We start from the raw sequence: 14,702 nt of genomic DNA on the forward strand, positions 1-14,702 counted from the left end.
AGAGACAAGGATCCAGGGACCTGTGTCGGCAGCCCCGAGTTCATGCCGTTCTCTGTAGGGCTCACAGTAATAAGCAAAGTGTCCGAGTCACTCAATTTCTTTAGTTGGGCAGGAGTGAAAAGCACTTCTGGGAAGGCATCAGAATTTTGGTTTTCTATTTGCATGAGTGTCATTGAGGAAACCAGTGGAGGTTCATTTTACGTGCAATCCTAGAAAACACGGGAAACCCTTTTTTCCTGAATTATTTGTTTGAGATGGCTCCATATAATCCTTACATCCTAGTGAACCTGAGATTATTGACAGTAAAAGTTTGGAAAGTGAGATGGTATGTATTCATGGTTATTTGGGAAGCTGTGACAACTTGATTTGGTTCTAGCATAGTTACTTACAGTATATCTATGGGACTCCTTTATAGAACCATAGGCGTTTCTTCCATTTTCACTGGTTAGTTCACTGGGCCACACACAAAGACCACATGGTCAAAAGGAGTCAATTATGTGCAATGCTCCAAATGGAAATGTTAATTTTACCTTAAACTATCGCAATAAGTGAATGAAGCCATAGCTTTCAGTGCTTTTTAATTCTTTACCTCCAAACGCAACTTACCCACCTTTAGAATGAATCATCTTTTTCCATTATTAGCCCACTTTCCTCTCTCTCACGCCCAAATCAAGGATTATTCTAGAGTCATACACTTACTTTGAAAGGCAATGAAGGCATACACAATTGTGTACATCTCAACACAATTGTGAGCATATCTGTTAAACAGAGTCCTGCTCTACATTCAGTGGCATTCTTCAACAGAAAAGTAAACTTTTATCCCGCGTGCCAAAGTTGTTCATGAACTAGAAAGCCTTTAGTAATAAATATTTCCATCAACATTATTAAAGTGGCACAAGGAACAACAAAGTATTCCATTCAGAGCATTCTAATCTTTCTGGTATTCGAGAGAGTGAATGTTTTTCAATCATCTAAGATTTTATTCTTCAGGTATGTTCATCTTCTATAATAGCGTATATTATCCAACATGCACAAGTCACTTATTAGCAAACCCAAATGCCATGAGGTTAAACAAAAGCCCCCGTGTAGCAAAAGGGTTAACCAGATTTGTATTAATATAGAAGCCAGGCTTTTAATATTCGGCAAATGTTAACAAAGAAAGATGATAATGTTGAGTTAATATGGGTTAAGCATAAAATGAAAATAAATTTTTCTGATTGCGAGGTGTTGACACTTTTTTGGCTAGGGCCTCCCGCCCGTTCCTGAAAGCTGTGTAATTACAGAAGGCTTTCCCCTCCTTCCCCTCCTGCTTCGAGCCTACCCACATTAGTAATGACCCCTTCACTGCTTCAAAAACCACTAATGGTCTTCAGCACGGGCAAGAAAAATGAACAGGATAAATTGGAATCCACAGTCAGTAATTTGCATCCTGCGAGGCTGCTCTGGCCACTCACACTCATGCCTGGCCATCAATCGTCGCCTGTCAGGTGCTGCACTCTGCCACCATGACAAATACCCCTCCTAACACTCTGATTCGTCCAAACAATGTAATTGTCCTCTATTCTCCTTTTGGTAATGGAGATAATGAATGACTGCACAAACAAGAAAGATTGCTCATCACAGACGCCGAGGTGGCTTCAAACTGGAAAAGGCCTAGAGTACAAATTTTAATTGACTGAAAACACTGTTTGGGGAGGGGGAATGGCAAAAACGAAAAAAAATTTTTTCGATTTCTTCTCGTCAAGGTACTTTCTTGCCAAACTGAAGGAAGTAGCATCTTTTGAGAGTCTGTCCTTCTAAGATTTTGAAAGCCTAGATTTATAGGTTGTTTGCCTAATGGAAGAAATAATTCAAATAGCAAAAGTGAAAATAAGAACACATTGAAGTAATGTACAGATCTGCACTGACAATGTCTTCCAATTTGAGGTTTCTTTCTTTTCGTTTTTTCTTTCTTTGCGGTCTGGAGATGGAACCCAGGGGCATTCGACCTTTGAGCTACACCCCCTGCCCTACTTTTTATTCTTTATTTTGAAACAGGGTCTCACTGAGTTGCGGAGGGCCTCACTAAGTAGCTGAGGCTGTCTTCGAACCACGATCCTCAGGTCTCAGCCTCCTGAATGCTGGGATTACAAGCGTGTGCCACCACGCCCGGCCCAATTTGAGGTTTCTTTATGCAATGTTTTCAGTCTTCTTTGTGTGTTTAGTCTTTCTCACTGTTGTGATGCATTTGCCAAAGCAATTATGACAAAGTGTGGTTATGGTATGTGTGTGTGTGGTGTGTGTATGTATCTCTGTGTGGGGGGGTGTATGTGGTTTGTATGAAATAAAGATTTGGAATGTTAAGAAAATCAAAGAGTTGGAAAGTAGATGTTACTAGAAAGCCAGTGCCTTCAAGACTGTAAATTCTGCTTGAATAACAAGAATTCCTTGTAGCACTTTATTAGAAATTTAGTAAAATGACCCCAGAATTACATGAACAGCACAGTTTATCTTGGGAATCCCTGAGCGACACTGTCACTATGAAAGCAGCTGCAAATTTATCCACAATCATTAAAAAAATTGGGACCTTACCAAAATTCACCTTGCACAGATGGCTTTTTTTTAATTAATAGGGAAGACCATGCTAACTTTAACTTATTTAAATAACATTCTGTGGTTTTTGAGCATCCGTGGCTCCATGGCCCTTTTGTACACGGGGTGGACTGTTTATCTGAAAGTGTTCTGGCAGTCGGCCACTATCTTTCTAAAATTAAGGAAGGGATGGAAAACAATCGGCTTTCAGAGGAATTGGAACCATGACAATGTGTTTTGGATTAATTTACAAATATATGTATATATTTAAGACCAAACTGTAGAACGAGAGAATTTCTACTCCACAGTCCATCATATGCCTTCTTCTACTTTACGAGAACAGACATCATATTGAAATAATAAACATGGGAAGCCTTCGCTTCTTCTTTGATGTATATTACTAAATGTCTGACTGGCTCAAATTTAAAATAAACTTTGGTATGTTTGCACTTGAAAACTGGAAGTAGACCACAAGCAACAATTTGTTGTCAGTTTCCATATTCTTGGACTAAAGCTCCAGTTTCGTCTGTTCACTGTTGGGGACCAACCCACTTGGGTCCGGTCACCCAGAGGTGGCTCAGCTTACGCCTAAGAGCACGCATGGTAACATAATAGTGACGCTGATGATTCCCTTCATCAAGAAAGAGTCAGCAAAGGCTAATGTTTTTCACATCCCCAAGTAACCCTAAGGGCATGAGTTAGGAGAAGTAAATCATAAAGATCCTCTGTTTTTGAGTATCAACTGACAACTGTTTGGAGAGTTAGTAAGACATGTATGTTGTACACCTCAACGAGGATAGAAAATATTTTTGAATTGCCGTTCTTCTAAAAACTCATGTGAAAGTAATATTATCTTATTTAAGATACTGACCTCAGGCCTTCTGCTGCTGCTACTTTTTTCCTCCCCTCTTTAGAGTTAACCTGGTTTATTGAGTACATGAAAATAGATCTACAATGTCTTTACAAGACATCCATGGGGCAGTTTGGTGAGCTTAACCAGCTAATGGTAATCATCTTTTGTGGTCGACCTCTCTCCAGTGATGTACGAACTGGGGCTGATTTATCTATGAACTTTATTCCATGCTGAAAGGATTTATGCTGATGTTTTAAAATTTTAAGTGATACTCTGAATCACCCCATGAATTAGAAGTACACTATAAATGAAAAAAAAAGGAAGTTATTTGGAAGTCTAAAGACTTGGAAAAAACCTACATGTCCATCAAGTGAATTGTAGTCAAATAAAATGTGAATTTTTTATGGAAAGGTCATCCCCATATATCATTGAGGAAAAAAAGCAAGTTGTAGAAAAATATGTACTATCCATTTGGGGTTAAATTAAAAATATATATATATATGCATTAATGCAATAAAAACATCTGGAAAAAGATATACTGAATAATGGTTCATATTCTATAAGGCTTGGAGAGGCAGTTTTTTTTACATAGTCCTATATTAACTATGTATGTGCTACTCCAAACAATTTTTATTTTGTTTTGTTTTATTTTATTATTTTTTTTATGTGTGTGTGGTACTGGGGATGGAACCCAGGGGCATTCTACCTCCGAGCTACACACCCAGCCCTATTTTTTTTTAATTATTTATTTTGAAACAGGGTCTCACTGAGTTGAGAAGGGCCTGCTTCACTAAGCAGCTGAGGCTGTCAGCAAACTGTGATCCCCCTGTCTCAGCCTCCCAAATGTTGGGATTTACAAGCACGCGCCGCCATGCCCGGCTCAAACAATTTTTAAATCCAATATCGACTTTAAGAGTACAATGAATTTTTGTGGCCGGGCGTGGTGACGAACGCTTGTCATCCCCGCACGTGGGAGGCAGAGACAGGAGGATCGCGCAGGTTCGAAGCCAGCATCGCTGGCTTAAGAGACCCTGTTTCCAAATAAAAATATAAAATAGGTCTGGGAGTGTAGAGGTAGAAGGGTTTCCAGGAACCCCAGCACCACACACACACACACACACACACACACACACACACACACACACACAATAACAACTAAAATTACAAAGAATTTTTGTAAGTGTATTACTAATTTATACACTCCACATTTACAAAATATCATATCATTTAACTTTTTCATAAAATTGGATATTCTCTTGTATCGTCAGTAACTCGCTGGGTTTTGTGTTGGCTTTTTGCTGGTTTGTCTGTTTGCTTTGCTTTGTTTTGTTTTGGTCCTGAGGACTGAACTCAGGAGCATTCTAACTCTAAGCTACACCTCCAGCTCTTTTCATTTTTAATTTGAAACGGTCTCACTAAGTTGCCGATCCTGTCTCCCAAGTCCTGGAATCACAGCCATGTGCCACCACACTGGCTTGAGTTCTGTTTCTACCTGAAACACTTCTACGTAAAGCATAATTTTTATCTTTTCTTCTGTGTTACTGTACTCAAACTTGTTTATTTGCTGGATGTCCTATCCTTGTCTCTGTCTTTTTAAGTCAGAACCACAAAATATTGGAGTTGAGGAGGTGTTTAGACAAATCTTAGTCTAGGAACTAAATTATTTAGATACAGAAACCAAGGCTCAGGAGGTTTAAGTAACAAGTACCAGTCAGAGAGGCTTTGGTAAAAGCAGAGCTAACTCTCTAATCTCCTGGCACTTACTGGAGGATTTCCCACTCTCACTTTAACATTTTTACTGAGGTACCATTTCTCCTTCCTTTTGGTTAATAGTGCCCTGAACTTATATCTATTTAAAAACATTTTCCTAAAAACATTTAAAGATAATGATGCAGAGTAAGGAATAAATATAAAATTTGGTAACAGTGCCCAGATTTTACGTTAGAGGTATGCTGACGGACGGTTAAGTGATATAGGCTTAGCAAATCAACTTAGCCATGTTGCCTACATCAAAAGGGGAAGCCAAGGTAGGCTAACAGGAGTCTGTCATCGGATACTTCAAAGGTGCTCTCTTTTCCCCCTGGGGTTATTAAATTGTAGAACGTGTGCTTGGAGTTGGGATGGTAATTATTGCCCCCCCACAAGGAGAACCTGATTGAGAATAAAATTCATGAAGACTAAAGCAGAGCCAATAAATACAGAAAATGGATCCCTGACATCATCTCTACACCAAATTTACCTACCTCGCCGCCCTTTACCTTTCAGCCACTTGAGCCAATAAGTCTTGACCAATACTCATGGCCTAATTTACTCATTTTCTCAGTTTACTCCCTTCCTCCCTCTAGGTAAAAATGATTTTTTTTTTAAGAGGAAAGGAAGAAGAGACAAAAGAATTGTTTGGCTTTCATATTTATATAGTCAAACGTGGCAAAAAAAGATTATTTAGAAACTTTTAAGAAATTTTTCAAAGTTGTGATCCCAATAGATTAAAAAAAAATCACAAAACTTGGGAGGGAGAGGCTTAAACAGTGTGTATGGAACTGTGACTATTTTGTATCTAAATTAGAAAAGCAACGTTTAGGCTTTGAATTGATGTTTCATAAAATGACCACAGAGAATAATTTTCAGCCTGTTTCTTGTGTAAAGTTAAAATTCTTAAGGGAGGTGAATACATATTTGCTAATCAAAAAACCTGAAAAACACATTTAGATGCAAAAGCCTTACAGTAACCAGAGCCTGTAATAATACAAAATGGCACAAAACTGCTGCAATTATCTGGCTAATTTAGGACTATTTGATTTTGGGAGAGGTACAGTGGATTGAACCCAGAGGAATTCTACTTCTGAGCTATACTCCCAGTCCGTTTCTATTTAGGGGCAGGGTCTTGCTCAGTTACTGAGGGGCTCACTAAGTTGCTGAGGCTGGTCGCAAAATCTGTGCTCCTCTCGTCTCAGCCTTCCAAGAGCTGGGATTACAGAGTTGTTCCAGCACACTTGGCTGGCTTCGTGCCTATTGGACTTGAGAGAAATTCCCTAACCCAGATGCAGAAGGAGAGTGCATTGCAAGTGGCATGTTCTCTATATTTCCTTCCATCTCTACAGTTCTGGCACGTTCAACCCCTCCTATTCCTTCACTGGCAATCCAAACATCAGGAAACCCTCTGCAGCTGGAATTCGTTGCTTCCCCCAGATTCCACTGTGCTAGTCTCCTTGTGTTTACAGTCACTTCACATTGTCATATATGTACATACACACACACACATATATATATATATACACACACACATATATATATATGCACACAATATATATATGCACACACAACATATATGGCAATATATATGCACATATGGAAAGATTTAGACAATTATTTAAATGTTTGGATACTTGAAAACATCTACTGAATTTTTTCACTGTTCACATATATACATAATGTGCACCTGCATGATGTTGTTCACTGGATTTCAAATCATTTGAGGACACAGATCAAATCTTATTTAACCTCGAACTTTCTATAGCACTTAACAGGGTGCTTCTACAGAACACGTGCTCATTAAATACTTGTAAATAGCTAGGCATGGTGGTGCACACAAAATGCCAGCATCGGGAGGCTGAGACAGGAGGATCGAGTCAGACAGCCTCAGCTACTTAGTGAGGCCCTTTGCAACTCAGTGAGACCCTGTTCAAAATAAAGACTTAAAAAAAATAGGGCTGGGGGTGTAGCTTGGGTAGAATGCCCCTGGGTTCCATCCCTACTACCAGAAAAAAAAATACTTGTAAGTAAGTATATTATTCTTGAAATTGACACTATTTTCTGATAGAAAGGACTGGCTATGCCACATACATGATGCATACATACCCAGTGAAATATGGAAAAATTCAGACAATTATTTAAATGTTTTACCACAATCTTTGGATATTTGAAAACATCTACTGAATTTTTTCACTATTCATCCAGATGTTTGATGTCATGGCAATGCAGATTTCACATTCAAATTCAAATTAGTAGACCTTTTATTTTTCTGTGCCAGATGTATATTTGAAAGAACGAAATACAGCTATTTCAGGAAGATTCATTTACAGTTAAGTTTACATGGAGTAAATATATTGAGTTATAATAATCACATCCTTTAAAATTCAAAAAAAGTTTTAGAAATTTTACTTAAAGCTATATGAACATGCTTGGTTGGCACTTCGATGGGAAGGACTCATTAGAATGAGCAGAGGGTGAGGCCTGGTATTGCACACCTGCAATCCTAGTACGTGGGAGGCTAAGAGAGGAGGATTTAAATTTGAGGACAGTAGCACACGGTAACTCAGTGAGCCCCTGTTTTAAAAAAATAGGGCTGAGGTGTAGCTTATAAGTAGAATACCCCTGGGTTTAATCCCCAGCACCACCTTTAAAAAAAAGCAAAGCTAGGACGACCAGCATTGCAAAAAAATAAAAATTAAAAAAGAATAGCTTAAAAGCTTACTCTTCTGTATTTGGGATAAAGGAATGAGCCTGATGGATTGCCATTCCGGAGCTTAAGGAGATTTATTAAGTTTATTATTATAAAGAGAATAAGAGAACATATTTTTAGGAGACCAACATTAATGACTAAATGCAAAAAAGCAAGTATGTTAAGACTAACGAGACATACTTTTTGCATCTGCAAGTACAAATAGATTTTCTAAGTACAGACAGAATTAATATGGACAGAGTGATGAGATTAGGTGGTGATCAGATACCACAGGTACTCAATTTGTCTCTAAACTTCCAAAAAGTCATCCAAATATACATTAGAAAACATTTGCGGATAAGATCCAGAATTTTAAGTACAAGAAATATAAGCATTCCTCTATTGACCGAAAGTTTAAAGCTGAGAACAGTTTTATTTTGAAAGAGTGGAAATATATTTCTAGGGCTAGAAAAAGATAATTTTTATTTAACATTTGTTAGGATGCTCCCATGAGCTGCTTGGCCATGCATGTTATGCTGCCTACATGGCTAATGGGTAATCTTACTAAATGAGCCAAAAGCCACAAATAAGGCCTTGACTCATTTAACAATCATTTCACATTTCCACACTCTGACCAAATTAATATCTTATGGGGCCACTCAGTTCTACAGCCAGGCCACTTTTCCAAAAAATTGAATTTTGTGATTATTTATTTTATGGATCATTTGTTGAAATAGATTTCAAAACAGGTTTAGGCTATTTAGATTTTTCAGTGAACTGCGAAAGAAAAACTCACAGATTCAGAGTTTCAGGACTGGAAAGGACATCAGAGGCCATCTAATTCAAACTACTCATTTTATGCCTAACGAAACCGAAGCAAGGAGGCAAAATAGCTTGCCCAAGTCTGGACGACCGCCTCCCAATTCCAGAGAGAAAACATTTCACACATGTAATCTTAAAGACCACTTCTTATAAAATATCTTATTTCTATGAAGGAATTACAAATACCAATGTCTAGATTTTATCCTATTAATTACTTAATCACACACCCATATCCTATAACACCCATATGCCACCTTTTGCTGCCCTCATTTGCCATAGTATATTGCAAATGCTTGCTTATTTGTCTGCCTGCCTTACTAGACTCTCTGCTCCTTGAAAGCAGACGCTAGCCATCTTCTTTTACTTCCACAGTCTAGGTCACTGGCTGGCATCTTGTGTATGCAAGAAATGAAGGTTGAACTAATCAGTTTGGCAAATACAACTATGTGAATTCTTTGCATTCTAAAATTACTCTTTTGAAATTAGAGAAAGGGAGGCTGGTTGAGGTGGAAGCTAAGTAGCAAATAAGAAGGGAGACTTTAGGGTGGGGAGACTCAAAGACGCAGAAAATACCAACTTCACAGCCACATCAAGTTGAAAAAGTCAAAATTAGCTCTTATTTCAAGAATAAAGTTTTGTATGTATAGAGGACCAAGAAGATATTGGCAAATCCAGATGGTGATACTGAGAAGCCAAAGAAAAGAAGTTTGTTTAACTTGTCATTAACATGAATTTCTTCTTGTTTAACCAGCTAAGGAGTTCCTTTAGAACAAGGGTCTGAAGTATAAGGTAGAAAGAGATATATATATATATATATATATATATATATATATATATATATATATATATATATATTGTCTAGGCAACTGAGATACTTATATCTAATCTTATGACAACAATCCTACTTAAGAGGTCCAGAGACAGTACCATATGAAGTCTGAGTTCAAAGGAAATGAGGATTAACGATTAATTCATTACAATATTTCTCTAGTAACCTGAAAAAGAGTCCAGGTGGAGAAAATGTGGGGAAAATTAAGAAATTATTAAGCAACATTACAAGTTATTTAAAAAATCTCAATAAGTTTAGTCCAATTTCATTTGCATGAACTATGCTAGGAATAATTTTGTTTGAGTCATCATAAGAATGTTTTGAACATCTAGTTTGACAAAGATTTAAAGAGGAAGGGGTTGTTTAAAGAAGCTGAGCATTATCTTCTTTTTCAAAAAGGTTATTATCTCTATAAAGTAAGCAATGAAAATGTTGTGGATATTATCTTTTTTGTTCATCTCTCAGAATACAGGATAAGAGAATGGGGTTAATGATAAGTGAAATCATAAAAACAAGAAAGAAGTGGATATAAACTAATGACTTCTTGAGATGGGCAAGAGTGGTTAAGAAGAGAACCTTATTAGGGAATGATCATTTCTTGTACTATTTCATGGAGAAAGTTTCAACTGGGGTGGGCTGTAAGAAAACACAATTCCTTAATAAGAGTTAATGCTTTCATTAAAAAGGTCACCAAACCAAAAGCTCTCAAGCATAAGACACCAGCTTTAGGAATGTGGTTCAAAGGTTTGAAATTGCTTTCTTTTTCTAGCATCCAGTTTCTTTCTGCACACCAAATAAGTGTTGGATACAACTATACACTGAGATGAACACTTCAAAAAAGGTGGGTTCAAACAGTTGACTTATTTTGTTTAATTATAATCTCATATTCTTACTGTGTTTTGGAATCTATTTGACTTAGAAAAATATGTGAGAAAGATCATTAACAGTTTATTCACAAAATGTAACAACACAAAGATATCACCCAAATGTTTACCTTAGTTAGGCACTGCCCCGTAAATACAGCAAAGACTGAGATACCACCGTAAGAACATTCTTAACCAGGCCATCAGAAAAGTTCAGTTAGCAGTGTTTATTTTGGAATTCCCCAGTGTTTTATCTTATCAATTTGTTTTCCTTCCCTTTTTTAGAGCAGCCTGTGTAGTGAAAGTTAACTCAGTCTAGATGGAGACAGATTAAGACATTGCCACAACATTTATCTATTGTGCATACATAGGACCAGTTACTATTTTACTTAAGGTGTAGAACACAAAAACACTTAGACTATTTCTGAGCAGATGACAAAAATCACTTCATGAGTTTCCAATTTGTATACAGACCAAATCAGCTCACCGGCAAGTGAAATACCTTTCAAATGTCTTTTCTTCATACCTATCAACATATTTCTTCTGGTCATTAAATAGATAAGACCATAAACTGTCTAATTCATTCCATATGCTAACAAAATGAATATATTCCTATATATTGGCAGTGGTTCTGTTTATCTATTGACTAAATATTCATTCAAGATAAAAATGATTAAATATGAAATCACTTAATAATATTCAAACTTTTACCACCATAATTGAATGCTAAGATGAATAAATCCAAGCAAATTGGGAATTTATGAACTAAAAGTAAATATAGCAAGGCATGATGGTGCATATCTGTAATTCCAGTACTTGGGAGGCTAAAATGGGAGGAACACTAGTTTGAGGCCAACCTCAGCAACTTAGTAAGACTCTGTTTCAAAATAAAAAATAAAATAGGGCTGTGAGTGTAGCTTGAAGGTAGAATTTCTCTAAGTTCAGTTCCCAGGGTCCAGAAAATATACAGACAAAAAAATTTTAAAGTGTTTTGGCAAAACCATAACATATATGATTACACATTTACAGCCTAATGAAATATTAATATACAGCTGTTTTCTAATTAGGGGAACAAATCAAAAAATTGAGAAAAGGACTTCTCTTAGTTTGAGTAGCCAAGTGATCTTGACAGCAGTCTTCTAATAAACTCTCTACTATATTTGCTTATCATCTTGGACAAAGAAATGAAGGGTAATGATCGACATATCTGGAATATGAATAAGTCAAGTTACTGCATTGGCCAGATTTTTTCAATTTAAGTGGTAAGATTTGGTAGAGAGCAATAGCTACCTCTTACTTTGGGTTTGTTTAAAAAATTAGTAGCACATCTACATCTTTAAAAATAAGTACTATTTTTGCAAGAAAATATTTCTAATGTGGATATCAAAAGGCCTGAAAATGGCATGTCTACTAAAAGTGGACTTTCAAAGAACACACCTCTAATGTAGCTGAATTCAACTGGTATAAACCAATATGGGCAGCATCTGTTTGCATTATTTGAGCGTGCATTCTGATGCCTGTTCAATGGTTTGGATATTGTTCATTGCTTTTCTGCACAATGGGCAGAGCCCTCTGGTACTTCTGATACCTTGTATGTATGATGAATGAAAGTAAGGTTGAGCCATATCTAAACCATCAAAGAGGATCTTAATAGTTTAGAGCAAGGTGGGTTGATGAGTTACCATTAGAAAATAAGTTTTCCATCTGAATTAAGGTAATTAAAAAGTCTAAAGGCAGCCAGGCATGGTGGCACACACTTGTAATCCTAGTGCTTGGGAGGCTGAGACAGGAGGATCGTGCAGGTTTGAAGCCAGCCTCAGCTACTGAGTGAGGCTCTCAGCAACTTAGTGAGACCCTGTTTCCAAATAAAATATAAAAATAGGTCTGGGATATACCCTGGAGGTAGAAAGCCCCTGGGTTCTACCCCCAGTACCACACACACAAAAAAAATTTCTGAACATACCTCATATACTCATATCTTACTAACTGAATTATATATCTTGTTTCTATTACTCAAATAGCAGTCTTTAAATTATTTAAATATTTAAACAAGATAAGCTGAGTGAACTTAAGCATTGCCACATGGCAAGAAATAAGCCAGAAATGGCCTTTAGATTCTAAGCAAAAACTATTCTTATGCATATACTATGAAAACATCAATTGGACTTTGTCTAAATGAGGACATTTTCCTTCCTTCCTTCCTTCCTTCCTTCCTTCCTTCCTTCCTTCCTTCCTTCCTCCTCTCCCTCCCTCCCTCCCTCCCTCTCTCTCCTTCTTCCTTTACTTTTTCCTCCTTCCCTCCCTCCCTCATTTCCTTCCTTCCTTTATTTGTGGTACTGAGGATTAAACACACAGACATTCTACTTCTGAGCTACATCTCCAGCCCTATTTTATTTTTTAGTTTGTAACCAGGTCTCACTAAGGTGCTGAGGCTGACGTTGAACCTACATTCCTCCTGTCTCAGCCTCCCAAGTTACTGGGATTACAGGCATGTGCACCACACTCAGCTTGACTTTTTTTTTTTTTTTTCTTAGAAGAGGTAAGAGGACAGTTTTTAAGTAAGAGACAAATCATGTCCTAATTCATGACTCTGATTCCCCATCCAGGATCATGACTTGGATTTGATGTGAATATTGGGGAAAGTACACTGGGAAAACTGTACACTGGCTAGGCCCCACTGGGCAACTAGTATCCACTCAGTATTTCACCTGACAGAAAGGAAAGGAAGGGCTTTTTAAGTTCAGGTATTTGAACATGTGAAATTTTCAGAGAGTGTACACCACAAAAAGGAAGAAACTAATGAGCCACTACTTTATAGAGTCGTCTTTTTTCTAACCAATTTTGAAGAGATCTGAGAATACACTCAGAAAGAATGAATAAACCTATGTGCATCATACCATAGTAGCAATGACATAATCTACACACACCGATGGACAGCTGCCGTGCCCTGGCCCGGAAGCCAGGCATCTGAAGTGGTGTAGAAACATGGGTGGACACTGGTATGTTGTCACTTAACTGGTTACATTCCCTTTTCGTTTCAGTTCCTCTTTGCAGTGACTGTATTATTGGAGATATTACAGAGCCTGGAACCACACTTTAACTCCTTGGGTGTTTGGTATACAATTTATAGCAAGTATAAAACCTGCCTGCAAGTGAAAGCCAATTTGGGTGATGCTTTACGTAACATATGCAAGTTGAAATATCGTAGGCTGAATTACTAAGGGAGTTTGCTATTTTCTAAATAATGTTCTTGCAAAGATATCAATACTCCCCCATTACCTGTTTAATTTCTTTAGGAACAAATCTAGAAGCTTACAATCAATGACAAATAAAGCGCTTGGATTTTTCACTTCTTTGATTTGTTTACTGCCCAGCATTGGAAGAAGGTCATAGGAGAGCAATAGAAACTCAAAAAATATTTAGTAAATGAGTGAATATTTTTCAGTGTGTGATCTTAGGCTGAAGCAGGTGTGTCTCATTTTAAGTGACAAAGGAAACCGGGAGATTATCAATCTGTAGGCATTGATAGTCTAACATTAGTAGTTACAAGCACCCACTTGGGAAAAGCCTAATGGCACGTGGAGAAGACACTTCTGTATATTTAGAAGTATCAGTTTAAGAGTATGCTATCAACTTAATTATACAACTAAAAATCTGAATTGTTTTTTCCATGAGGAATTGCATATTGTAAGGCCCATGTTGTCTACGCTATAGGGGGGAAAACCTGTAGAAAGCCCCACAGAATTTACCATAATAGTGTAGGCAGAAGTATATGGCTGTCATTCCAAGGCAGTAACACTTTCCATGACTTAATGCTCGAGTGGATAAACATTTGAATTTAAAGTGTGGATACATTTGGGAAACACTCAGCCAACTCAGGAAACACATGTGCTAGGGTGCCATCAGGTCACATTTCAGGTGGAGCTCTGGGAAATTTTTTGGAAAACACTGGTAGAAATAGATTGGAAGGAGAGAGATGGAGCACATAAATCCATTAACAATTGCATTTATAGTTCTTTCCATCTGTCATTTTCTAAGCATTTTTCTAATATTAGCTGTGAAAGTTCTAAGTGCACATGGCTCGTATCCATTGTCTCATCTCACTTGATAAAGGTAAAGAGCTGAATGCAGGAAGCACTTTTGATGTATAGCTTGTTTGTGACACAGGCAGAATTAGATGCAAACACTTATGCTTTGAATTCTCAATTTCTTTCCCTATTTTGAAAGTCTATGAGGACAACTCTTAACTAAATTTTTTCCTTTTAGCAGAGTATTTATTCTTATTTTTATATATAGATAAGACCAAAAGCTCAGAATATGAAA

The 14,702-nt window shown here is 37.2% G+C and overlaps 1 protein-coding gene across 6 annotated transcripts in view; it reads right to left on the reverse strand.

The window, feature by feature from the left end:
* MEIS2 (Meis homeobox 2) overlaps nt 1–14,702 on the reverse strand; it is a gene marked incomplete at both ends in the record, with an annotated part of 226,623 nt that overhangs the window by 69,178 nt on the left and 142,743 nt on the right. The window lies entirely within an intron of this gene.

This window comes from Muscardinus avellanarius (assembly GCF_963383645.1).
Source record: "Muscardinus avellanarius genome assembly, chromosome: 12".
NCBI lineage: Eukaryota > Metazoa > Chordata > Mammalia > Rodentia > Gliridae > Muscardinus > Muscardinus avellanarius.